The following is a 27,556-nucleotide window of genomic DNA, read 5'->3' on the forward strand; positions in this document are numbered from 1 at the left end:
CGACATTACAGGCTTGTCAAAGATGCAAACCATTTCCGTTAAGCCAGAAAGTTGGTGTCATCGTTGATGCTAAGATAAAAATGAGTTATGTCTAATTAGACATAACAGCGATTACTTATTGAACACCTAAAATGTGCTGTGTACTATCACCAGCATCGTGGCTAGCATTCATAAGCGCTAACATCTTAGCGATCATTCAGTGCTTAATGGGACAGGCGCTGTGCTAACGAACCACTTTACACCCATTATCTAGATCAATCCTTACAACCAACGGTCCTGTGAAGTGGATGCCGTACCTCTTTTGCAGAGGAGAAAAGCACTGAGGTGTGAAACAGCGTCTCTCCCTCCTCCCAATCACCTAGCAAATTCACCGGGACAGCCCAGATGGCACCAAATGTCTGACATCAAGGCCACGTTTACTAAAGCACGCTGAGATGCCTACAGATCTGACCCCAACTACCACATGAGGACAGACTTTGTCCTAATACCTAGAGTTTTATCTCATGTTAGAGATACAGTAACACAAAATTAAAAGATACGACAGTAATTTAAGTTTATAGTAATTACACTAAAAAAAAAAAAATCAAGCCTCTCTGTCCTCCTCTTGCCAAATCCCACATCAATGTTAATGGTTGATATTCCAAGTCAGCTGAAGTAAACATCCACCTCCCAGCCAATCCATGCATCACAGCTGAGTGTAGGATGTTTACATGAACTGCAACTTGGTTTACGAACCCCTTTACTGTGTTCACAGTGGTCCTTTACTTGACACTCAAATTTATATCAAAGTACATATGATGACTTATTCTATTTTCTAAAAAGATAATTTTGTAGAATCTGTTGAAAAAAGAACTGGTACAGTGATCCACATAAATGAGGCAAGAGTCGGAAGGTATTTTGAGACGAAGTTTAGAATCCAAGGGAAAAGGCAGAAGTGATATTCTTTTCACTGAAATAATTTATGGCAATGTATGCAGACATCCTGTGAATGTTCCAGATCTAAATGTGGCTGATTTTACAGCCTCTCATCTTCCTATATCCCTCTCTTCAAAACAAGTGAACTTGCATTTATAGGAACCCATCTGATGGCCAGTACGCTGTATCAGTCACCCATTCTTCCTCATAAAGAAGATTCCCATTTGGGGTAAAAGGCAAAATTAATGAAACACCTCTGAGGTGCCCCCGGCTTCGTGGTGACCTTCCTGGTCTTCATTTCTCTTCCTCTGCCTGGCTGCTCCGCACCTCCTCCACGTTCACGATGCAGACACTTTCACGGCAGGGACGTCGCTCCCACTCTCGGGTCTCTCCACCTTGCACTGTCCCAACTGCTGTCACGCTGCCCACAGAAATCCCTTATCCTCCCTCTGCAAGCCTCTGATTAGACTAATATTACTGCAAACATCTCTACTATGCATACGAGTGGCCTTATCGATATGCTTACATTAAAAAAGAGGAAATCCTCAAATTTGGAAGTAAAATGAAATTTAAGAGCCACTGCTGGCAAACTCTAAAAATCTCTGGAATTTGACAGGCATCCAAGGACGGTTTGCAACCTCCTAAGTCTCCACCTGGCCTGGCCGCTTGTCTCCTTCGGGCTACTTTTCACACAGTTATCAGGTCTCAAGACTAAACACACACACACATTTCTTCTTCCCTCTAAGACTACTGTTTTTCTGTTTCAACGACTCCTACTGCAACAACATTTTTTTTCTTTGCTTTTCATTGTAAATATATTCAAATAGGGCTTCCTGGGCTGGTACGATACTTTCTCTGGGAGAAAAGTGGGCCTCAGGTTTCTAACAAACCTTTTTAAAAAATCAAACTTTTGGATTACTACATGTGTTTAAGGTGGGGATTAATTTTTTTTTTTCTCTTCAGTCACTACATGGGCATACACCGAACAGGGAAAAGAATGTTAAAATGAGCCCCATGGCTCTGAAAGTATGGACCCAGGACAGCAGAGTCTGGAGCACCTGGGAATGTGTGTGTCTGGCGGGGGACACCCATTCTCAAGCCACACCCCAGACCTTCTGCACCCAGCAATTCGTGTTTCCTAAGCACCCTAGGTAATTTTGATACACGCTAATATTTGAGAACCAGTAGACTGTTTCACCAAATATGTTGGAAAGTCCAAGAAGAAACAGCAGTGAACGTCAAATTTGGAAGTCTGTAATATGCTACAGATAATAAAAAAAGCCAACGTCAAAACGTATATCATATGTCCACATGTAATTAACGAAGCTGGGGGAACTGTGACAGAGATGATCTGAAACAGCATCATTTAAAAAAGTAATTAAGCTCAGACTGATATTTAAACTTAAAAAAAAAAATTCCTGAATACATACAGCCCAAGAGGCACATTCATTCCCTGAAGTTCTCGTCAGAGGGTGAGAAGGAGCCAGAGTCGGAACGTGCCCCATGCCGGGAAGAAGGAACTAAAGTCGACCACTCACTGCTGGGCCACCCCGACCTCTGACTCTGCGGGGAATGAACTCAGATATGGAGACCGGTGAGGATCCATCTAATAATGTGATGTTAACCAAGGAAATCTGTACATAACCATATCTAATTGGAAATGAACTTGACACAATTCAGTAGTTTAGCTTGTTTGCTTAATAATCCCTAACGAATAAAACACAGATTAAGGGGGGAAAAAAACTGGTCAATTTCAGAATGGTGTTCTGTAACTAACGATCTTTTGCCTTTAATATTAATTTGATCAAACATCTTAAGTCATAGTTTCTGAGCTTCCTAAGACCTGTCAATAAAGACCACACACTTCCCCCAAGAAACTAGATTAAAAGCTAGGGAAACAAGTTGTTACAGGTTTATTGGAAAATACTGACAATCTAACATTTTAAGGCATTTGTTCTAAATAATTAATTGCTAAATTTGCAGGCCAATGGGAGTTTGTGGTTCTTCAAAATTAAAACACAAAGAGGTCATCAGCAAATGACTAGAGGCTGCACTCAAGTACACTGAAGCAAGGGCGGCCAGAATTAAAGCTGACATGGTCTCTGGTCTGCCTCATTAGGGCAGAATAATATAGAACAAATGTTACGTAACACTGATTGTACCATTAATCCTGCAGCGTCACGGGATAACTGGGCTGGCTGGCAGGAGGAGAACAACTCTGCGCCACCCCCCCCACCCTTTAGCTTGGATGTGGGCTCTCACTCTGAAAAACCTTCCAAATTCAGCCGTGCAAATTATTACACGAGGCAGTTTCTATCCATCTTGCTGAATTTTAAAGCAATAACAAACTTCTTCATAGGAAATAAACAATGTCACCTGGTTTAACAAAATAATCCTATTACCAGAGAACGCTTTCTGCCTTTGCCAGGGAGCACTCTAGGGCTCAGAAATGCTTCTGTCCATTTGCCGCTATCTGGGATCTAAGGCCCCCAACGCGTTTAAACGGAGAGTCACGGAATATGCAATGAATCTGCTTCATTAAGCGTTCAGTGGGGACGCCTGATGCATGCTAATTGTCAAGCTTGAAAATTATCCTTACAAGTTGCCAGGCTACTTGGGTCTGAAGCAACAGACTACCCTCCCCCCATCTACTCCTGATCAAGTCAGTCTCATAAACCACCACTCTGACAAAGAAGGCTTTAAAAATAAATGCTGTAGCATGGATGCATCTGGAATAGCTGCATTGTGGCCCAAACTTCCATGTGCGCATCTGCATTAAGAACAGAAGGAAAGAGCAGATAGTTCGGCGGTAAATGAGATTGTTAAGAGAATCCTGTATGCGCAAGGTGCGTGACTTGGTGTGGATGGCAAGAGAGCAGAGTTAGAGCATGTCCCTGCCCTCAGAAAGCCTGCCACACAATAAAAAAAAGACATGTATTTAAGACGTGATGAGCGAGGACTTCATCTTCTGGTTTAATTACGTACGAACCTAACACGGTATGATGGTCCGCAGTAATAAATAATCAGAAATCTGAAAAATACCAACGCTTTATTGAAGAGAAAAATTTCAGTAAAACACACACTTCCCAGAGTCTAAAGGACAGATGAAAATAAGAAATCAAATTTGTAGACCTCAGTCACCAAGCTGCTAATCAAGTCATCCACGACGAAGCCGTCGAGGAGGAGGGCCGGGGACACGCAGCCCTGGGGGGAAGCGGGGCCCACCGACCGCGCACCGGCACCCCAGGCATCCGTCCAGACTCGAGCGACGGAGCAGAAGGCTAGCGACAGCCCGAAACACTTCTCAGCACCAGTGAACGCCGTGCGCAGGCCCCGCCACCTGCGGTCACGCACGTTTCTGACGGCAGCGCTCAGACAGGAGCTGTGACATCAGTCAGGGTGAGGGGTGCAGAGGCCACGTTCACGTGCACACACCTCTTCACTACAGAGAAACGGAAACTTCTAGGTTGCATGTCGCTGGGGGGCGGGGAGGGGATACATCCCATCTGGACAATTTCTAAGGGAGGAAATCAGTGTCCTGAACCGCTGGGAAGTTCAACTCCAGCCTACTTGGAAAGGCCATAAGGACCAGAAGTTCACCGACAGGGCAAAGCCAACCCTAACACCCCACCCCCCAGTGGAAGAGTTCTGCTGCATCCCCTCGGGCCCAGTCGGCTGCAGGGCGTCGGGCATCGGGACCACAGCCCACACTGACCTCTGTCACCACCCAGGCGTCCTCCAAGACAGCAGCAAACAGAGGGGCCTCGCCGACCGCACGTCCCCGGCACAAGGAGCCCCAACGAGGCCAGTGAGCAGCCGGTAGCAGCAAACATCCGACTGAAAGCTCTGCCGTGGCCCACAGCTTCCAGTCGGGGATGTTTACAGCGACAGGCTTTCTGAGCGGCAGGGTCACGCGAGGAGGAGACGCACAGGCGGCCCGTCGCCTTCTTTACCTAACGATTTACAAGCTCTTTAGCGCTGGATGGGACCTGTGACATTTTGGGACAAAAATTAATAAGGTTAATGTCATTAATTAGTCCGCAAACTGGTTCATCAGCTGCAATTCTTCCTAAACGGGCTAATTAACAAAGCAGAAACACATTGTAAATTTAACTTGGCAAACATGCAGAATTAAGTACATTATCCAGTTACCCTACATGATGATCTATTTTTCTACTTAATACATGCAAAAATGAGTCTTTCCGTAAACCCAGAGTTTCAAAATCAGTAAGAAACAACTGAGCAGAAGGACAACCCTGATAATCAGAGTGACCGTCCGTCCAAACCAGGCTGTTCACACCTGCTGCCCTCGTCTTGTCACGGAAAGTGACTCCCTTCACTAATGGAAGCTTCCCAATTAAGATCGTGACCACAGTAGGTTTGACTTGGCAGAACATCTACACTAAGCGTTTAGTGTTTTTTCTCCGCTCCCCATTAGATTTAGGTTAGGGATGGACAGTCCACGGGAATGAACAGAGTAGAAGAAAAGAGGATCAAACTCATGAACTTGGTTTGTTCATAAAGCAATATATCGAAACCATTTTGTTTCCCACACTACTTACCCGGAAGAGAAGGAAGAAGACAGTACATCTGCATTCCATCAAACCCAGACTTGCTTTCATCTAAAATAAGCATGTGCACATGCACACACACACACACACACACTCTTTAGGATAACTATTGAAAACACCAATATACGCAAACACACTAATTTTCTAATATCAATGTTTTTGGAGTTTGGATTTTTCTGGAGTAAGAGATTTCAGTTACTGATATTTACCCTGTGATAATAACTAAAGGTTGCTCTGTAACAGTTTTTTTAATGTTATAAATAACTCTTCCCCATTGTAGAATATAGAAATAACGAGGAAAATGCATGTGGTCTCTATGGATACAAGATGACCTTCATTGTTTCTGAAGACAAAAACTTAAAAAAAAAATTCAGTGACTACTTATAACAAAGACTATTCAAGCTGTTCTACAATTGAAAACTTGCTGATTTAAGTTAGAAAAAAATGATTTCATGGCCAGGGAGGCACAGGACGCCTGGCTAACGAGCATGCTGCACAATTATGTAGCCGTGAACCGGTTACTATGAACTCCTGCCTTCAATTTCCCTCTGTCCTCAGTTTAGTCTTTTGTTTTTGTTAATGTTTATTTCTAAGAGCAAGCAAGTGGGGGAGAGGCAGAGAAAGGGGAGCACAGGGTATCTGAAGCCGGCTCTGTGCGGACAGAGGAGGCCCTGACACGGGGTTCGAACTCACAAACCATGAGATCATGCCCTAGGCTGATCAGACGCTTAGCTGACTGAGCCACCCAGGCGCCCCTCTCAGTTTGATCTTCTTAGAGGCTGATCACAAGGAGGGCACTTTTATCAGAGCTACTATATTGAACTCAGACACAGAATACACGGAAAGGTTTCTTCAGGGTTAGGAGGTAATAGATAGTGTCACACACTTGCACACAATGTATCCTTCTACACGAAAGTGGGAGAGCGAAGTATCAAGGCTGAGCATCTCTGACACACTGACTTCCAGCTGTCACGAGTGTCTCTCAGCAGCTGAGCTGCCATTCTCGCCACTGGCTCTGGCACTCCCCCGCTTCTGCTCACAAGTCTTAATAAAAACGGGCAAAGTATATGTTACATACGTACAAACAAGCTATTTTAACCTCCAGAAGTTATAAATTTATATCTACTTTGAAATTGTTTTCAAATGCAGGAAATCTACTTGATGCTATACTTGAGAAAAAGAATCTTCTTCTAGAGCTACGAGGGGTGAAGGACTCTCCTGCTCCTTCACAAAGTCTGCTTCTTACAGTTTCCTCAGAGAGATCATGTGCGTCCAATCAGATCCTTGCACTCGCACTGACAAGCAAGCTGTGTCACCTTGAGGAAGTCACTTGCCTGCTCAGAATCAGTTTCCCAATCTGTAAAATACGAAAACCCTATAATAAAAGTACAGACAACCCTCAGAGCGGTTGTGAAGGTTAAGTAAGTACACTACGTGAGTACAAACGCATACTTGCAACAGTAAAGCGCTATACATAGTCCAGGGGTTTAGAGGTTTGTGCTAACACTTTCTTGAAAACCTTCCCCCTGAGAGCAAAAGTCTGCATCTGAAAGCACTGACAACCATGAGGGTGACCGACTCTGTGAATACAGGAGCTCTGCAGAGTTCTACTGGACACGGCTTTATGTAACTCAGGCAAAAAAACCAATCAAAACGCAGGAAAGCAAGCAAACAGAAACAAAGCACCAGCTTCCTCTGCCCCCAACAGGCTCACCGGGTTCATCTGTAAGGTGATGATATAATGACAACAGTATTAGAAACATGGTTGGGGCACCCGGGTGGCTCAGTCTGTTAAGCGTCTGACTCTTGATTTCAGCTCAGGTCATGATCTCACGGTTCGTGAGTTGGAGCCCTGGCTGACTGTGTGGGGCCTGCCTGGGATTCTGTCTCCCTCTTTCTATGCCCTTCGTCTGCTCACGCTCTCTCAAAATTAAACAAACATTAAACACAAAAAATATTAGAAACACTTCTTTTTTACTTTCAGTTAAGAAGATCTTATTTAAAATGTTAATTTAAATAGCATGTTAAGAATTAGTGTGCAAATTAAGTCATAACCAAACTAAATCTGCTCAAATGCAAAAAAAAATCATTTCTTTTAGTCATTCAAACGGTTGCTTTAGTTAAAATTACATTGTATTTAAAGATCCAAAAGGTCTTTTTCAGAGGCAAGTACTATCAAAACTCCTTGTGCCCCGTGAACAGGTTTCAAAGCAGTTGGAACATTCTTACATCAAGTTTGTAACAACGTGCACCTGCAAATTAAAAAACATCCCTTGCATGTGAACCTATGAAGTCGCACTGCTCCTCCCACAGCTAACTGGAGCGGCGCCCAACAGACCAGCACAAGGACCCAAGAAGGCGCAGCCGGGCGGGAGACTTCTGCGGAGGCCTCTACCACACCCTGCTCCCGGCGCCCGCCGAGTACCGGCACCGCGTCGGCCACGCCGCTCCTGGGGCATCGGGAGCACAGGGTGTCGGGCGCTCCAAGTGGGGTGCCCCGCCGCAGCGGGCAGGGTACGCTCTGAAGTGCCGTCTTGCCCGTGTTCAGCCCGGCCCGTGGTAAGCTGGTAAGGTACCTATCCTCACAGAATTAGAATCTAAAGGAAGCTATAGGTCGATGAGGTGGTCAAAGCAATTTAGAAGAACCACTGATAATTTTTAAGACCCAACACGAGATCAGATCCTGTGTAGAGACCAGACTGCTGGTGAAACAGATGCCAATATGGAGGGCGGGAGCAGGGAGGAGGGAAGGGTGAGTGATTGGTGAGGAAAGGCAGTTGCAGGAGTCAGATCACGAAGCTGGCCTCCTGATGATGAGCAGGATTAAAAAAAAAAAAAGTACATATATGAGATCTACTTAACAGTAAAAATCTTCACAGTTTCTCAGTCTACATAGCAGGCATAAATAATTTGTGGACAAATCCTGATTTTTTTTCTTAAATTTTTTAATCTCCAGCATTTACTTGTTACCATATAATGTTCTTTTTCTCTTAAAAGCCGAGGGAAGGATACATTCTAGGGAAAGATTCTAGTTCATTTAGGTCTTACTCTAGTTTTACAAAGGCTAGCACCTGAATTGTTGGCTCTATCTTCCGAAATGGGGAGTTTTAGATAGTTTAAAAGAAAAAAAAGAGGCATTAAAAATAAAGAGGGGAAACCCAACTGTCAGCTACTTAGTGCAAGGAAGTAGTACATGGGAGACAGTACAATTAAAAATTTAAGTCAAGGCCAAGTGAGATATTTGAGAAGAAAAAGTAGGCGCATGAACTTGTCAATTCCCTCAAAGTCTCGAGAGAGAACCTGGTCAAGCAGCGGGAGGACAGAAGGAAGAAACAGTGACAGAATGAAGATCACCCTAATTATATTCCAAACGAACCCCACCAACGGGAACCCGCATGTGGGGACGACTCGGACGCAGGGACCGGGAGAGGGTGCTCAGACAGCAATCCGTTCTCGGCCACCACAGTGTGAAAGCACTGGAGGTGTCCATCAGGATGCCGTCAGGGGAAATCTGCACAATTCATCGTGAGAAAAACAAAAAAGTTAACAACTGAAATACTGTCATTCTCAGTTCAGAGAAAACAGCACTTTCACACGGTGGGGAAGGCGGCGGAAAACCGCTCTGCGGGCGCCGCACGCACGGTTCTCTTCCATCTTCTGCAACGACGAGTGTGCACGGTGTCCAGAGTCCCTCACTGTGACACACCAACCACACGCATCCCGAATGCCACAGCTGTGTTCACGTCTGCGACTAACACACGGAGCCTTCACCCTTATATATGTACATGTAAATCCTCTTCCGACAGTCTGCTCTTAGGAAGAAGTACTGGACAATAATTAAGAAACGTGAGCGCTTCGCGACCAGACAGAACTAGGCCAGCATTTCACTCTGGGACTCTGGGAAAGGGACTTTACTTTTCTGTGGCTACTCTCCCATCTGTGAAACGAGAACTGAGAACACCTATCTTGTCTTGCAGGGTCACCATGAGGACCGATGAAACTAGCCTAACGTTTGCCAAACACAGAGCTCCACAGCAGGCACAGAACTCATGTGCAGTAAGTGGAGAGAGAACAGGATAGAAGATTCTTTACCTTCTCTTTCAACTTTTTTCACACAGCTTTCCCCACACTCAGTTCTTCAGATTTCCCTTCTACGAATCCTGCTTATCCTCCAAGGCCCGGTCCAAATGCCAGCCTCCCCGTGAAAACTCCCCAGTAGAAGTGTCCAGTGCTGACCGGCCAGCGGCAGTGTTCTCAGCACTCATGTGCAGGGACTCACCCTCCTCTAACAGCCCCCTTAGCGGGTGCCGGCATGACTCCGTTTGGTAAACGAGGGGTTGGGAGATGCAAAGCAGTCCGCCCCGAGCCCCACAGCAGCTGGCAGACCGGGCCCTGAACCCTGCAGCCTGGCCCCTGAGCCCGGTCTCACCCCTGCTGCACGCCCCCCACTGCCAGCTGAGAAAGAGGACGAGTAATTGTGGACACCTTCCGAGAGCTCCCAGTTTTACATTTAGTGCAGCCGGAGAGGTTTCTACGCCAGCTAAAATCATTCACAATAGATCACTTATTCACCTTTCATAGAAAACACGTCCACGGCTCAGTTCCTCAATCTGCACAAAATAAGGGGGGGGGGGGCGGTGGAAGTTATTCACACAAGTCGGTGTTATTTTTTAGACTGTTAGGTCCAATTTTTTCAGTTCATAGGTCTAAAATTCTACCTCTTTTCCTCATAAGGCCCAGGAGATAATGGAGATGGATAATTTTATCCTCATATGACCCAAGAGAGGGAGAATGCCAGATCACCTACTATATTAGACTGTCAAAACTGGTTGTTTTCTAATATTCTGTGAAAATATAGTGCAGTCATCAGGAATTGATCATGTAATATTCTTGACAATGTATGTTATATGTGCAGGTTCTGATTTTATGCACACTCTCACACAGGCAATGTCAAAAGACAGATCTTGTGGATGAAAAATACATATATTATTCCTCAAACTAAGGCAGGCTCGGGGGTATGGAGCTGCATCTCATCACCGAGCAAACAAATGAACAAATCAACCCCTGCAAACAGGCACATTCTTTGTGTGGAGACAAAAAGTTCGCGTCTTCCCTTTTAAATCAAACTTTATAATACAGAACCAAGGGCGAGCGTAAAACACGCCTGCCCGGGGACATGCTGGGTCACACAGGAAGTGACAGGCGCTGGAGGGGGACAGGCTGGAAAGGAAACCCCCGCCACTGCGGTAACTACAGCAGCGCTAGTTTCTCTGCCTGCTCTCTCAGCGCTGCTGGGGGCTTCAAGATTCAGAACATGTAGTAACATGGATGACGAACCTCGCGTGCCAGCTCTCTTAGGAATGGCCACATCCCCAAAAGAAAACAGTAAAATGGTAAATGAATCAAAGCAAACAAAAAATGGTTGTTTCTATTTCTTTTGAATTTTGAGAATTTTTCAAAAATTAGGAATTAATGAAATCTGCCTTACTTGAGAGGAAGAATCAAGTGTTGTTAGGGATTCCCATGGAAAACAGGACACGTGCCATCATGGTGGCGCGTCACGTCCACAGGCACAGAGCGAGGCCTCGGTGCTCCCAGGGGCAGGGGCAGAGCTGTTAAGATGACTCTTACTGGTCAGACGGGCTGACACAGGGCCTTCAAACTGGCTTCTGTGTAGCCCAAGGCCATGGCCAGAAGGCAAAAAGGACAGAAAAGGCCACAGAGCGGGGGCAACATAATGTAAATTTTACATGGGGTCAAGCACCCAACCCTGTAGGTAGAGACCCTGAACGTGCAGTCACTCAGACGCACTCACCACTTACACCCACAGCCACCAAGCCTTAGAGCGGCAGCTAACACACACGCCGACTGACTGTTTATGTGTCTGTTTCCACGCTGACAGAGGGCCTGGCGGACTCATCTCTTTACCACAGTTTAGGGGTAAGTGGAAAACGGTACAGGTGTGAGGTAAATACGCAACAGAGAAGAAGGCAGCAAATGTAGAGCAAATTGCTATCAGTCTTTTCCCTGGTTCCACATTCTGCCTCAAGAATCTCTCATCCTGCAACTGGGCTCCTTCTATTTCATGTTAACATAATGTGACCCACTTAACGTCTCTGGATCTAAACTGCCTCCTCCATAAAAGGAATTAAGACTAAAAAATCCTTAAGGTCCCTTCAGCGCAGCAATTCCATGATTCTGTGAAGGAACCCCATATAAAGATTTGTTAATATTTACCAAAAGCTTCCATATGGTAATTACGCTGCACCTGAAACCAAAGTTGTGTCCTTTCCTGCTAGTCAACTGCCACTTGAGCTTCCACAAAATACTACTTTTGAAAACACACACACGTGCACAAGAGATCTTACTAAACTTTAAGAGATACAAAATAGAATTTGCTTTCCATAACCCAGACTTGGCTCTAATAGAACCCGGCTAGGACTTTTACATCAGAAGAAGTAAGGAGGTTACTCCAATGTTTCTTGGGCAACGAGGAATCCAAGTCACGCTAAAGTATACAGCTGGCTCAGCTAGGGTCGTTCGTGTTTCCAAAGGTCCATGGAACATTTCCATCAAATAATCATGCCACCCTTTTCCTGAAAACCCTCTGGTGGCTTCCCGCCGCACTGAGAGTGAGATCCGACCTCCCTGCTGTGGCCGCCAGGAGACACACGGCTGCCCGGACCTCCCTCCTGGTCTCCAGGGCTGCTCTCCGCAAGCCCAGCGCACCGGCTTCCCCACTCCGCCAGACTTTGCGTGTAGATAGATCCCAGACCCGGCTCCTGCGAATCCTTCTGGGGTGTCTACTGCAGCACCACTTCCTCAAACAGGTTCCTTCCTCCCGGCCCTCTTGGAAGGGGATTCCCCAGCCCAGTAATTCTGTGTCCCATCTCTCTTCTCGGTTCTTATCACAACCTGAAATTACTTCTCCACTTGTTTACAGCCTGTGTCTCCTGTCATAACCTGCCAGGATAGAAGCCTTAAAAGAGCAGGAACCTCGCTCATCTTTTTTATTCCTATAATTCTAGAGCCTGGCACAGTGGCTGTAGGTTTTTTTTGAAAAATAATATAGTAATACAGTAATACAGTAGTGGGAGCTGTTCAGTTTAAAAGGACTATTCCAGGCTCTTTTTACAAAGCATCCCACTTAACTTCGTTATGGCTCCATGAAATGGATTTTCATCCATTTTATAGATGAGGAACTGAAGCTCAAAAAAAGTTACATGACTTGATCAAAGAAAGAATGGCATAAAGATGATGCCTAAGATATGAACTTGTATCTTTTCTCCCAAACTTTCTCCTTCCTTTTTATTTTTATTTATTTTTAATGTTTTATTTATTTTTGAGAAAGAGACAGCATGAGCAGTGGAGGGTCAGAGAGAGAGCGAGACACAGAATCTGAAGACAGGCTCCAGGCTCTGAGCTAGCTGTCAGCACAGAGCCTGACGCGGGACTCGAACCCACGAACCACGATAATCATGACCTGAGTCGAAGCTGGACGCTCAACTGACTGAGCCACCCAGGCGCCCCTCTCCTTCCTTTTTAAAAGAGGATCAGCACCTCCACTCTGCCAAATAACTAGGCTCTCGATTCCAAATCCACTACATCTTTCATCTCTGACCTATGTAAGAATGGTTTAATCATATGATACCAAAAAGAAAGATACTCAAATGAGGTAAGACAAGACTCTTACAATGAAACTGCCATTTCTGTCATGTGATTCCAACAAATCAGTAAAGTGGGAGGCTAAGCAATGACAGTATTTTAAAATGATAGGCCTAGGGGAGCCCAGGTGGCTCAGCTGGTTACATATCCAACTCTTGACCTCGGCTCAGGCTATGCTCTCACAGTTGCCGAGACCGAGCCCCGCATCAGGGTCTGTGCTGACATCGCAGAGTCAGCCTGGGGTGCTCTCTCCGCCCCTCCCCTACTCACTTGTGCACGCATGCATGCTCTCAAAATAGATAAACAGTAAAATAAATAAATAAATAAAAGGATAGGTCTACAAAGGTGAAGGTAACCTAATGTAGAATGAAAACACCACCATTCACCTGTTTTAAGAATCGTGAAAAGGCTAGTTAAAAAAAAAAAAGCAAAAAACCAGTGAATTAGCAACAACTAGAAACTCAACTTTAAAAATATGTGTTCTCTATAACAGTACTAAAAATAGGACATATCTAGGCACTGTGAAGGTTACATTTTGTATCAACTTGGCTAGGTTTAGTGCCCAGCTATTTGGTCAAACACTAGTCTAGATGTTGGCTGTGGAAGTATTGTGTACATGACCACAGTTTCAATCAGATGACAGAAAGTAAAGGAGATTACCCTTCACAAGGTGCCTGGGCCCTAACCAATCAGTTGAAGGCCTTCAAAGCAAAAACATCGAGGTTTCCTGGGGAAGAAGGAATTCGGTCTTGCACCAGGAACAGTAATCCTGCCTGAGGTGCCAGCCTGCCTAGGGACCCAGGACTCAGGACAGCACCGTCACTCTTCGGCAAGGGTTCTGGCCTGCTGGCCTTCCCTGCCGATTCCAGACTTGCCAGCAATCTGTGAGCTGTTTTAAAGTCTCTCTCCCTCTCTCTCTCTCTCTCTCTCTCTCCCTCTCCCTCTCTCTCTCTCTCCACACACACACACACACACACACACACACACACACACACACCTTCCTATACCTAAGACTGATTTCATCCACTCCACTGTTAGGTATTTACTCATGAAAAACTGGAACATAAGTCCATACTGAGACATGTACATGGATATTCCCAGCAGTTCTATTTGTAAAAGCCAAAACCTGGAACTAACCCAAAGTCGATCAAGAGGTGAATGAACACACAAACAACAATACACCCATGCCGTGGAATTCTACTTAGCAACGAAAGAGGAATCAACTATCGATACATGCTACAACATGGATAAATCTCACAGTAATGGTGCAGGGGAAAGAAGTTGGACGAAAAGAAATTAAATACTTTATTCTAGGACATGTCAATGAGCACAAATAGTGGTTGCCTAGAGACTAATGGGGGGCATTCCCAAGAGACTTCTGGGAGCAATGATATGCTCAGTACCCTGACAGTGGTGATGGCTTTACGGGCGTACATATATGTCAAAGTTTATCAAACTGTACACTTTTTTTTAATGTTTATTTATTTTGAAAGAGAGAGGAAAGAGCACGTGAGGGGCAGAGAGAGGAGACAGAGTTCAAGCAGGCTCCACACTGTCAGTGTGGAGTCCAACGTGGGGCTCAGTCTCATGAACCAGGAGATCACAACATGAGCTGAGATCAAAAGTCAGATGCTTAACCAACTGAACCACCCAGGTGCCCCAAACTGTACCCTTTCAAGATGTGCAATTTATTGAGTAACAATTACAGTTCAGTAAAGTTGTTTTATAAAGGCAGAAATTTGCTAGAAGTGCTAAGGAAAAAGACCCCCAAAACAACAAAGGCCAGCGTCCTTACTTGGGATCGATTGTCAGCAGATATGCTACAAGACTGCCTCACTCCCATCTGGAGCCAGCCTTGTTAGGAAGAATGATCTTTCATCTGGGAAGGGTAAAAAAAGATTAAAGGGAAAAAAAGAAAAAAAAAAGTAACTGAAGCCCAAAATAAAAAGGAGACAGAAAAAGAAGGAATTGCTTTAAATTCATATTTATAGATCAAGAAAGATTGTATCCTAAGACATTAAATGTATCTGCAAGTTTGGTAACTTCTAAGGAATCATAAAGAAATACCCTGAGGATGGATGTAGAATTCATGCAAAATTCTAGAACAGATGAAAAAACTATAATGGATAAGGAGCTGGCTTCTCTAGCATCTTTGCTCCAGGTCCCCAACCCTTTCCAATGACCCCTTCTCGGCCTCCCTGCTGGGTTCTTGTCCCACCTGTCCCTTCTGTACCGGCATTTTCCAGATCTCTGTTCCACTTCTGTTCTCCCTCCACAATGGGGCTGGTACCCTTCCGGGGAATCATGATTCCCGGTGGTAATGTGACGAAAGCTACAGCCCACTGCCATGCACGTTCACAGGAAGTTTTCCATGGAATTCTTTCCAAGGCTTCGGGTGCTCCCCTGAACCCGGGCACGCACTCCTTAGCGTCTCCTCGCAGAAGCCCAGCCCGGGCTCGGTCTCTCTAACAGCCCCACGCAGAGTGAGTTGTGCACACAGCTGTGAACACGGGAAACCCGGAAGCTTGCAGACATAACTGACATGGAATCTGGGCCCCGCCTCTCTGGATATGCTGGAGAAACAGTCCAATGAGGCAAATTCTTGGGTTACTCGTGGGTGCTGATGGAAGCATTTATGAAAGAAGTTTCGGCTGACTCTTTGTAGAAGCCCATCTTAAATGTTTTTGTACAAAAGGTGATTTGAAGGAGGATTCAGAAAACGTGCTGGTCAAATTCCAGATGACAAGAGGCTGTGACAGGGGTCGCTGGATCACAGATGTAGGACGGAGTCAGCCTAGGGGCGAGGTGAAGGTCAGCAAAACCCCAACTTCACAGACCTTCCCACACATGGATTCTCCTTTTCCCCGACTACCGCTCACCTGTAGAATTTAATGCATTCACCCAAATGGCGCTCCCCTTGAGGACAAATACACCTTCTTACGTGTCTTTGGACAGTGCCTGGAGTGACGTCAGCATCGCACCGTGTGTGGGCGGTATTATGTTACAGTGTCAGGAGTGACTCCAACATCACGGTGCATACAACACACGGGTTTATTTCTCACTTACATTCATCCTGGCTGTTGTGGACCAGCTTTGGCTTTGCTCTGTCACCATGGGACCCGGGCGGAAGCCTCCCTCATCCTGGGACCAGCTCTCGCTGTGGCATACTGGCTCCATGACAGGGAAAGAGCCACTGCCCAAACCACAAGACGGAAACATCTGCTCAAACAAGGAATAGGTCACTTCTTCTAATGTTTTACTGGTCAAGGAAAGCCTAACCCCCCAACCTGATGTCAACACAGTGGGAAACAGAATCCTACAGAGAGGACCCTGGTAAAGAAAGGCAACAGATACCCTGAACACCAATGCTATCTCCCACGGCGCCTTACCAGTACAAAGTGCTCAGTAATTGCCAGTAATTATGTACGTGCCAGGCCACAAATACCGCAGGGCACAGCCTGTAATCCGTCTTGCTCACTGACGCACCAGCACCACAGCGTGCTGGCCCCATACTAAAGGGCATCCTAAGTGCTTACTAAGTGAACAGTGATAAGACGACCATGCGATCTGGAATCAAGACACCCGTGACGAAGTCCCAGATGTGCCAATTCCTGATTTAGTGGAAGGTCGTTTTCTCTTCTGAGTCTTGGGTGGTTGTTACAAAGATTAAAGTAGACGTGAAAGCACCGCGAGAACCGGGTGCTGCAGACAAGCGTTACGTGGAGTGCACGCGGATAAATTCGTTTAAACTTGTATAGTAACGCAGGACCCCACATTCTGCACTTACTTGCAAAGCATCAGCTGGCAAATAAAGGAGAAAGATCAGACTTAAGGCAGCTCACATGAGAAGGAGTCAGGGTTTTCGCTGCCCAGAAGCTCAATATGATCAAAGGGTGATGTGGCTGCCAAAAAATGTAATGCAAATTTCAGGCTGCCTTAACAGAAGGACGGGATCCGACAATAGCTTCATTGTATTCGGCTGTGGTCAGCCCACATCCGAAGCGGCCGGTTCAGTTCTGGTGCCTGTATTTCAAGAGGTACACTCGTGGAGAGACAGTCACAAGAGCAGCGTGGACGGAGAAGGGGCTGTAAACCAGGTCACGGTGTATCTTTTGAGAATTAGGGTTTCTTCCCTTATTGTGGCAAAAAGATGATTCAAGTAGGATTTAGTAGCTGTTTTCAAATACTTGAAGAAGAGTTATCCTGTGTAAGAAGAGTAAGTTGCACATAAATAGCCCTAGACTGCCAAGCACCAGTAAGTGAAAGTCAGAATGGGAAACAGATTCAGATCAATGAGTTCCTTCCAACAATTAGAAACCTTCCAAGTCAAGGAAGGGTAAAGGTCAGCATGGGGGAGAAGCTACTGAGAAGACCCAACAGGGAAAGTCGTAAAACCTAACTTACTCCTCTACAGGACCAAGCGTTTCCGAGGTATCTGAAAATGCCCAAATAGTATTTCTCTTTTCTGAGTAAATAATAGTAATATTAACACTAATAGTATTACTAATAATACGATTACTATTAATGCTAATAGTAACAATGAGGAACAAGAACTGAAGTAAGAAGTAAAACAAGAAGTTGTCTGGCCTGACGGACACAGAAAGGCATGCTGTTGAAGGGAAATGAAATTTCAAGGCTAGATAACATTAAACACTGACAGTGCCCTAGTTTGTACAGAGGAAATCAGTTTAGTCAAAATTGTGTTTATTCTAGAAGTTGTTTTGCCTAGCACGACCTACCTCCTGTAATTTTCAGGGAGGTGCAAAACATATTTTAGAAGTTTCTACCGCAGCACTTAAGGAAAATTTTGCTAACATTAAACTAGTGTCTTAATTACAAGATGATATAAGGAGTACCAATTCGTCTGCACGAGCACCTGAATGCCCAGGCAGACTGTCCCACTGCACACCACGGACATCTAAAAACGGCCCCTGCTCGTCTTGTTCACTTGCTCTACTCAAAACCCAGCCCTCTTCCAGTCTTATTTCTGGTGTTCAGTTTCCAAGTCATCCCCTCACCCTCTGGTCTCACCAGCGGGTCATAAAACAGCACAGAAGGACAATGCCTGACTTATCTGGACATCACAGTTCCTTATCTGCAAGTCCCTCACAGCGCTCAAGCACTCAAGACTGCTCGTTAAGGTCCTTCCCTTAGTGACGCGGGTTTTACAAGTTACCCATGATCCCTTGCTACATGGAAGAGAGAAAAACAAAGGAGGCTGTAAGGACACACTGGGCATTATTTGTTATAAGAGTAACCGCTCTTGGGGCATCCGTGTGGCTCAGTTGGTTAAGTGTCCAACTCTTGACTTCTGCTCAGGTCATGATCTCATGGTTGTGAAATCAAGCCCCATGTCAGGATCCGTGCTGAGCATGGAACCTGCTTGGGATTCATTCTCTCTCTCTCTCTCTCTCTCTCTCTGCCCTTCTTCTGCTCTCTCTCAAAATAAATAAATAAACATTAAAAAAAAAAAAGAACCACCCTTTATAAAACATATTGGAATACAAATTTCTTCTTCCTCTAAAATTTTCTTTGCACCCTAAATGGGCATATTTAACAGGATTTCATAGCACACAGCACTATCCCAAATGAGACCCTACTGATTTCCCTCACTGGAGGTATATAAATGTAGAAAATGAGCTTAAAAAACAGGCTCACTGACTAATTCAAGTACATGTGTATGTACCTTTCTGGAATAGATGTGAATTCAGATTGAAACAAAATCTGTTATTTCAAGCCGAAATAGTAAAGGAAAGTGTAAACAAGGAAAAAAGCTGCACATCTCTCCTGTACTAAGGAGTATGAAAGCTGAAGACTTATTTGGTGCAGGTTACGACTTGCTTAAGAACTTGCCGCGGATTCTCCCCCCCCTCCCCCCCCTCCCCCCCCTCCGCGGTCTCTCTCCCTCCTCTCTCGCGGGCACTGGCAGGAACCGCGCAGGGCATGGGAACACAAGTGCTATGCTGCAGAAGTGAGGAGGACACAGCTTCAAGTCTCCCACATCGTCACTGACCCGCCGGACGTGAACACCACACCCCGCGGGGAGACGGGAGAGTGCGTCAGTGCGGGGATAGGACAGCTGCTAGGTTAAAGATATAACTAACTAAAAGTGTTCACTTTCTTTCCAATTAGATACTCCCACAGTGAAAATGATGCACAATAAACATTCATTTGTTTAAATCAGAAGCCACTAGAAATAAGTTAGAGCTAACATTCACCGAGTGTTTTCTGTGTTGGGCATTCTCTTAAGTGCCTGACATACAGTAACTCACATATACACTTCATCACAGCCACATAAAGCAGGACTATCAGCATCCTCATTTTACAGATAAGAAAAAGGAGGCACAGGACGGTGCAGTAACTTACAGAAGACCACACAGTGTCGACAGGCAGGAAAGGGACAGGGACCCAGGCAGGGCAGCTCCCGGGGCCCACTTTTTAACCTTTATGAGTGGGTGTTCATACACTGCATATTTCGACCTACGGAGGTCTTTCTGAGTCTGTTAGCTTTAGTTATATATGAAGAAATTTTTTTCATGGGCAATCAAGACTATATGAAATTACTGTTAAATTGCTTTCACAACCAACTTTTAGGATGAGATCACTGAATCCAGGAAGACACATCATTTAAGACACTAGAACTTAAGCTAATCTTTTCTATATATCTTCTGGCTTTACTATACTTCATGGTTAGTGCCCCTGGGTGCCTTCCACATACTTAGCCTGACACTATGTCATTAAAAATACTTTGCACGGACTAGATCTGGGATGTTTTATTCACATGAGTGCGCGCTAAAGTAATTCTACTACTTCTCAAATTCTACATGCAATTATTCAACAGACATCTGCATACTTAATGAACACCAAGCTGTATGGATACAAAGATAAATTAGATGGTCTCTGTTCTCAATGGAGGCCACAGTTAAAAACAATGAAGTAAATGCTTTTATGGAGTCATGACCAAGGCTCCAAGGGAGCAGAGTTCTGCCTAGCATGATAAGGAGGACAGCCGCTCCATGTGCCAAGGAATGGACACGTAAAAGAGCATTTTCCTCTCAGGGAATGTTAAGCAATTGAAGTAGGACTAGAATGCAGAGTTTACACGGAAAGCTAGAGAATGAGTGAGAAAAGAGGGGAAGACTGAAGTTGGCGCTGGATAAAGAAAAGTCTTAGAAATCGTAATAAAAAGACCCAACCACTGTAAGAATTTAAGACCAGTGATAAGATCAAATATGCTAACAATCACGGATATTACACTTTTTTTTCTAAAAAACAGAACCCTGCTCTCAATAGAAACCTTAAGGGAAACTTCCATACTTAAGCTGATCAAAGTTAAGACGGCACTAGTTGAAATTGGAATGAACTTGCTTCACTTCCTCTAGAACCTTTTACAGAGTATTTTATAAAGAAAAATTAATATATCTATACAATTATGTTCTATTTACCTCAGACCTCGCTCAATGTAATTCTAGTTTCTCAAGGATTCATTCTCTTAATTTCTCTTCATTTATAGAGCTGGGCATACATAAAACTAAGTGCATAGGATCAGGCCTGAAAAAATTAATAATAAGTGTTATAATACAGAAAAAAGAAGATAAAGATTAATTATCAGCTTTTTCATCCTTCAGTTAAACTCTAAGTGACCAATTTTGTAGCCTAAGTTAGGATTTATGGTTGGACACACACTAGTGCGTTTAGGGCCACAGGATATTGAAGATTGGTACAGTGTTGGAAAATATAGGATATATGATTGTAATTGATGTAATTTTTTTTTTCAAGATTTGCAACCTTGAATTTTCTCAACAATGACTTTGAATCTGAAAATCCTTCTCCACTTTCCACTTGAGCATCTGTCCTCCACCTTATAAAATCTGGAGTGCTACATGTGATCACTGGAAATGATCATCAGTGTGAAACTGCTTCTCGTCCTCAGCCATCAGCAATAATATGTACACTGATTAAAGGTTCCCATATGTTTCTCCTGGCAGTCTGCTCCTCCCAACTCTTCACAGACACAAGCATTAATAAAAAAGCAAAGTTACGATCTGAAGGAAAAGGTATACAATGATTACTTCTCATCAAACCCCTACCAGGTTGCCGTACCTTTCCTCTCCATTCCTCACAGTAGTGTTAGGGGTGAGGTGGGAAGGAGGGAACAGAACGACTTATGACGTCTCAAGAATTTTTAAAGTGCCCCCCCCTTTATAAATAGCAGACTGATTGATTAAACCAAACGTTCACAACCACATTTAACATGTCTGAAGAGTTGCAGGACAATCTGGTTATTCCCCATCAGATAAGGTACTAGGAAAAAAACCACCACCAGCCTGGGTCACTCAATCACGCATTAAAAGTTTCCTCCTAGTATGTGGCTAAAGGCCAACTACTGACAATTATTAAAAGGAGGAAGAGGGGAGAGAAGCATAGAATATAAATTAAACCCTTCAATATATCATGTGAACAAATATGTATAATATATTTGCTTACAGGCATGCTTAAGAAGGCGTCCTTAAGCAGACACACCATAAATGTCTTTATAAGGTAAATATCATTTCCGTAGGATACTGTAAACTTAGTCCAACACTTAGCATTCAAAGGATCATTTTTGGGCATAGTCTACACTACCTACATTTGCCAAAATAGCCAACTATTATTCTATAAGTTTGTTTAGGATAAAGAAACTCTCTGATTAGAGCAAAAATAACTTACCTCACATGCTCTAAATTAAATTAGTGCATTTTATGGAAAAGGCTTAATAAATTAGTTCTTTCAAATATAAAAGTCTGAGGACTCCTGGGGCACCTGGGTAGCTCAGTGGATTAAGCATCCGACTCTTGATTTCGGCCCTGGTCATGATCTCATGGTAGGGAGACGGAGCCCCACGACAGGCTCTCTCTCTCTGCCCCTCTCCCCTGCTTGTGATCTCTTGCTCTTAAAAAAAAAAAAAAAAACTAAATTTAAAAAATAAATAAAAGTCTGAGGACTAAAACACCTTTTTTTTTTTTTTAAAAGAAACCTTTAAAAAAATGTTTATTTATTCTGGAGAGAAGGAGCGTGCATGCAGGGGAAGTGTGGGGGGAGGGGGGCGCGGTAGGGAGAGAGAGAGAGAGAGAGAGAGAGAGAGAGAGAGAGAGAGAGAGTCCCAAGCGGGTTTGCTCTGTCACCTCTGTCACCACAGGGCCTGACTCAGGACTTTACCCATGAATCACGAGATCATGACCTGAGCTGAAATCCAGTCGAGCACTTCACCGACTGAACCAGCCAGGCACCCCAAAGAAAAACTTTTTTAAAAAATAAAAAATACTTGGCAGTAATCCTAGAAAAACACACAAAAAAATCCTCATATGTAAGATAACAATCGAAACAATATCTGATATCAAACATTTACCTATATACTCAATTAGAAGATTTCAGGGTGCAATTTTCATCTTTTGCCCATTTAAGGGCAAGTTTTTTGGAAAAACATTCCACAGAAAAACAGATATTTTTACAGGAGACTGTACACCTACTATTACTGACTTGAATAATGCAGCAAATAAAGTTAAGTCAGAACAAACATTAATAATAGTTTGAAACACTAAATTATACATACTATGTTTAACTGTCCCTGCAGTAATATAAAATTGTTTATAAAATATCTCAAGACAATTTATATTTTCCTCTAGTTTGTGAAAACTGCAATAACTTTTCTATTTAGTAGTAACTTCTGATTACAGCACATTCAACTAAGTGAAATTCAAACAATCCCTCAGATAGAAGAGCTGGGAGAAGATACAGAGCGAAGTTTTTCCAAGTGAACTTTCTATTGTGGTATAAATACCATGATCAAACACTAAAAACTAGCATGACTCGCACCTAGAGGATATAAACAAGCAACATTGAAAGAAAATCCTTCGAGGAAAATGGGGAAAATACAATTTACAAGATCATCAATGACTGTTAACTCTGAACTTGGCCTTTCTTATATTTAAAACTTTAGTCCAAATTTCTGCAGATTATAAGGTCCAAACTTTTAAAAGTCCTATATAATAGATTTACATATACATATTAGTAATAGATCTATTTTGTGCTTAAGAAGTCTAGCAAATATTTAAAAAACCCAATTTTACATAAAGTATGTTGCACTACTGATTGCATTTTATAGAAGAGAACTGGGAACAGAAAAAGTAAATATTTTTCAAGTGACACTGAGTTAAATAATGAAGCTGATAACATAAATCAGCCTTAAGTTCCAATTAGAATTTCTCATCATTATCTCTATTCTCACAGTTCTTGGCACAAATATTTTAAATTTGCAGCAGTCTACTTACTTTCTGCATGTGTTTAATTTTTTTAAATTACATGCCCTCATTAATGATAAATCCAAGTAATTTTTTTTAATTTCACCATACTCTAAAATTAGCAATCCTTTGAGACATCTTGGAATTAAAAAAAAAAATTGAAGAAGTTTGTTTTAGTGTCACATCTTCAATTTTCATTTCTACTCATTTGTTCAGCAGGGGAACTAAGAGCCTGTACGAAGGAATCAATGGCATCGTTCAAGCTGTTCTCTCAATTTTTATAATATTCAATTATGTTAAGAGGAACAAATCTGTGCCCATTATCCACCCCGAAGTTGGACTCTCAACCCATATTCAGCATGAAAATAATTTCTTGCTTTCTGGCTGACGCACAAAAACAAAACAAAAACTACTGAAGAACTCAAATACTTGAATACTTTGAACGCTTCTATACCCGCGGACTTAGCTCTCATCCTTTAAAGTCCTTCTCTAAAAATACGACTTCTCTAAAACTGAGGAGGAGTGCCACTCTTGTGAAGCCAGGCGTGAACAGTATAAGGCAAAGTAAGTTTGATTAATTATCCTTAATAAAGTCTGTGCCCGGTTCCTTCCTTTCCCCCATATCCCAACATAAAGTCTGAGCCAATCCATAAGCGAGTTCTACTCATATTAACTCACTTCCCTTTTTTTGTTTTTACATCACCCAAGCAACATGATTTCAGAATGACAACTCCCCAAGTACCTCATTCAGCATCTCCTGCGATTCCAAATAAATCCAACAGCACTCACAAAAAGGAAAAAAAACAAACAAACGCTCCCTGGGAAGTTTACAGAGTACATAGCTGTTCTTTTATCAAAATAGAATTTTTTTTTCACAAGTGATCCAAACAGAATTACAGCTTAGGAAAATCAAGCCTTTAATTCTGTGGAATAATTTGTACCTAGAGAAAAATTCCAGGTAACGGTTTTCACTGCATGTGGACTTTAGACCGAATCTATTTATTCCGACTTTGCTGAAGTCTGGGTATAACCACTTGTTGGCCACACGACCAGACCACCGTCCCAAGGACAGGGTCCCATGACAAGGTGCTTTTGATGCCTCAGTAACTACAGTCCCCTGGATGGACTTCCACGCAAACCTGACTGTGACATTTTGGCATTCTCATTAGGTTTCCATGTGCTCCTTAAATGGCACAGCACAAATCAGATGACAAATGTGCCATTCAGTTAAAACAGTCACAGGCAGCATACCCGCTAGCACGCACCCAAATTTAAGACGCCCATAAATATTAACTTTGTCCTCACTTTTAAGAAAGGGACAATTCAAGGAACACTGGTGCACCTTACATAACGCCAAAATCCTATCCTTAAATTGTTGTATGCCAAATGATTTTTTATAAATCAAGTCACATTTGGTAATTACCATACAAAAGGGATGACTTGGGGGCTCCGGTATGGCTCAGTCAGGAGGTGAGCATCAGACTTCAGCTCAGGTCAGGATCTCACAGTTGGTGAGTTCAATCCCCACGTCAGCCTCCGTGCTAATAGCTCAGAGCCTGCTTCGGATCCCGTGTCTCCCCCTCTCTCTGCCCCTCCCCTATGTGCACTCCGTGTGTGCGTGTCCCTTAAAAATAAACATTACAAAAAATGTTAAGGGGTCTTCTGAAGGCATCTTTCAGTGAATCCTTTTTGTAAAATATAGAATTCTCACAAAACACAACTAACCACTACTTGTTTTGTTGTCTTACACTTGTAAATATCAAATTTCTTGGAGCACAGCTGCTTCCCCAGGCCAAATTCACCCCAGCAGGACTGCCCTTCCCTGTTTCCCAAGCGTTAAAAACGTCACCCAAAAAACCATCTGTAAGTTGTAGACTATACAAGCAATACTAGAAAAGTTGAAAAAAGAAGTACCTTTTTAAAAATGTAAAATAGAAAATTATGTATTCCCCAAAAAGGAGTCAATGAATTATTTTGGGCAATGATCACAATAAATTCCCAATAAAAACAATTTAAAACAAAAAATCAAGATATGCATATCTCGAATCTTTCCCATGTGTCTTTATCTTTTAGTGGAAGCTGTTCAAGCACAGTTTATCTCCATGAACACATGACCTCCACCATGCGACCAAGGTCAGTGAGACTTACACACGGGGCAGACATGTGCAGAGTTAAGTGCTGATCTGCCCAATGCTACGGTTCCCTTTAAAAAGAGACAAGGAAGGATGAAACATAAAAAATTATTTCTGTACTACAGGAAATGATGTTTCGGGTTATAACATTCAAATAGCTCGTCACGGGACTGTATACGGACCTAAGTCAGCAATAGCCAATAGGAGCAAGACCTTTAAAGGGTGTCAGAACCCAGAGCAAAGCACAAAAACTGCCGCCCAGAAAGAATGAACAAGACCCTAAACTGAATAATCCTCCTTTACGTCTTGTCCTGAAGCTCGCGGGTGCCTGGGTTCACGCCACAATGACTCAATTTCGAAGTGAGAGTTTTCTGTTGACAGAACTTTCTGAAAATGACAAATAACCAAAGACCCACAATGAACAGCAGCTGCTCCCGCGGGTCAGAAATGCTCAAGGGAAGAGCCAGTTTGGGGGCCTGCCGGTTAACATCACACTCACCGGCGTCCTGGGTGTTCTTACCCTTCACAGAAGACTCCTGCCAGACAGTTCCGCAGCTGCCACAATCCCGCACCTTCCACAGACCAAAGTTTCCTTGGATGAGATTTAAATTTTAAAACACATCACCCGCTTGGTATATATAATCTGTTTAAGCTGGATTTATACTAAAAAGAATCCTTATTAACTTGAAGCTGTTATATTTGGAATATCCAAACAACTTTCAACTACGGTGGGGGGGGGGCATGTCAGAGCTGGCGCCTGGGAATTTAAAAGTGACTTGGTGGAGAGTTCCACCGGGTAATTCATCGTAACGTTTGGTAAACGCACGGTAGGAACGGAAAATGAAAGAGGAAAAAAACCCAGCCGCACCGCTGGTAATTCACAATGGGCACAGTCCTGGGCTGGTAGCCGTCTTCCAAGTTACACTCGGGGAAGCTCCTGATTGGCGGGTGGCTCTGGGTCAACGCGATTACTTAACCCTGGCAGTTATAACTAAACTGCACTTTGATGGGCTCCAGAGCTCATTACAAAAAGGCGACTGCCTGAGCCTATCAAGTACTACGGTGTCCTCCTATCTTTCTCCCACGGAACCCGGAGCCTGACACCTGAAACTCATCCGACCAACGCCGCCGGGTTTCGGGGCTCTCGAGTTTTGTGTTTATTACGGTTAAAGCCTTCTGGGCATGGGTTCTGTTGGGGGTGCTAATGTGAAAGATTTACCCATTTCCTGCCTACCCGGGGAAGAACTCATGACCATTCAAGCGGTCCCCTCTCTCCCAAGTAACTTTTTTATCATTTAGTCCTAAAATAACCACAAGCAACAAACAAGCAAACATTGGCATGGCAACGTCCACACATCATGCCCCGCGGCTACCCACAGGCGGATTTGTTCATCTCTGCTGCCCATCCAGACCGGTCCTCCCGGTCCCTCTCCCTTCCGTCCGGTCCTGCCCGGCTTCCCCGAGTTTCGCTGTAAAATCCGCCACTTTCGCTGGCCCGGGGAAGAGCGCAGCGCCCCGTCCCAAGGGCAGAGTTTCTCCCAACTGCCCGAGGACCGCGTCCGGAAAGCAGCCCGCGAGCCCCTCGCCCCCTCCCCGCGCTTCACCAAGCCCCAGAGCCGAGCCCACCTGCCTCCCGTCGCCTGTCCCCGCGCGCGGGTCGCCCTGCCAACTCCTACCTGGCGCCTGCACTCCCCCTGCGCCAAGCCCCCTACCACGCCGGGGGTCTCGACCTAGAGGGGCAGGAGCGCCAGAAAAGGCCCCCCGACAGGCTGACCCTGCGACGCCCCCCAGAGGCCGGGTCCGGAGCGCCTGTCAGCGTCCCCGGAAGGGGTCAGGCGGGGGGCTGGGCGCTCCCCGGTCCTCTCCAGACGCCCTCTGCCCCCCGCCGCCGCACTCACCTGGCGGGCTCTCGCCCAGGGGACGGGCGGAGGGACCGGGGGTCGCGCGAGGAGGGAGGCCGCCTGCCGCGGCCCCCACCCGCCCGTGCCCGCTC

At 44.3% G+C, this 27,556-nt stretch overlaps 1 long non-coding RNA gene across 1 annotated transcript; it reads right to left on the reverse strand.

Moving 5' to 3' along the window:
- Positions 1 to 3,945: 3,945 nt before the first annotated feature.
- LOC115279186 lies at positions 3,946 to 27,157 on the reverse strand. Its single transcript, XR_003903273.1, has 4 exons — positions 26,941 to 27,157; positions 26,084 to 26,155; positions 4,631 to 4,904; positions 3,946 to 4,357 (listed from the first exon to the last, which is right to left on the reverse strand). It is a non-coding gene; the product is annotated as an uncharacterized LOC115279186 (long non-coding RNA).
- Between the last annotated feature and the right edge of the window lie 399 nt (positions 27,158 to 27,556).

The sequence above is a fragment of the Suricata suricatta genome, chromosome 15 (genome assembly GCF_006229205.1).
Source record: "Suricata suricatta isolate VVHF042 chromosome 15, meerkat_22Aug2017_6uvM2_HiC, whole genome shotgun sequence".
NCBI lineage: Eukaryota > Metazoa > Chordata > Mammalia > Carnivora > Herpestidae > Suricata > Suricata suricatta.